Source organism: Terrapene carolina, unplaced genomic scaffold (genome assembly GCF_002925995.2).
Source record: "Terrapene carolina triunguis isolate 2854851 unplaced genomic scaffold, T_m_triunguis-2.0 Scaffold27717, whole genome shotgun sequence".
Classification (NCBI taxonomy): domain Eukaryota; kingdom Metazoa; phylum Chordata; order Testudines; family Emydidae; genus Terrapene; species Terrapene triunguis.
The window spans coordinates 961-1,920 of record NW_020692068.1 but is presented as its reverse complement, the minus strand read 5'-3'; positions in this window follow the sequence as shown (position 1 = coordinate 1,920).

Sequence of the window (960 nt, the reverse complement as noted above, 5' to 3'; positions counted from 1 at the left end):
ATTTTGGCTGCAACATTGGAGATCAGGACCAGGGGTGGGCCCCACACATATGCTGCAACACTTGTGCAACAAATCTTCGCCAGTGGTTGAATAGGAAAAGGAAATCTATGCCTTTTGCAGTGCCAATGATTTGGAGAGAGCCAACAGATCATACCAGCAATTGTTACTTTTGCATGGTGCCTCCAGTTGGGAAAGGTGTGTCAAAGAAGAAAAAGTGGACTGTGCATTATCCAAACATTCCATCCGCTATACGCCCAGTACCCCACGGAGAAGGACTGCCGGTTCCTGATGCACCAGAATCATTCTCACTTGAGTCAGATGAGGAAGAGGAAGAGGATGAAACTTCTGGTCCTGAACCATCAATGTCACAGGACCCACATTTTCTCCCATCCTCCTCCTCTGAACCACACCTCATAACACAAGGTGAACTGAATGACCTTGTCAGGGATTTGGAACTACCCAAGAGAAGGCAGAGCTGTTGGGCTCCAGACTACAGCAGTGGAATCTCCTGGCAGGTGATGTTAGGGTTTCCATGTTCCGTGACCTTCAAAAGGATCTTGTCCCATTCTTCTTCATAGAAGGTGATCTTGTAGCCTGCAACAACATCGATGGTGTGATGGCAGCCCTCAACATCGTTCACGATCCAGATGAGTGCAGACTGTTCGAAGACGAGTCTTAAAGCTGTTTTACTGCATAATGGCAATGTTTTGCCATCAATTCCAGTTGGTCATGCAGTCCATATGAAGGAAACCTATGACAACATGAAACAACTTTTGAGGTGCATAAACTATGACCAACATGAGTGGCAGCTTTGTGGCGATTTGAAGGTTGTTGCTCTCTTGCTTGGTCTGCAGACTGGATACACAAAGTACTGCTGTTTTCTCTGCGAAAGGGATAGTCGTGCAAGAGATTCCCACTACATCAAGAAAGATTGGCCACTCCAACAGTCATTGGAGCCTG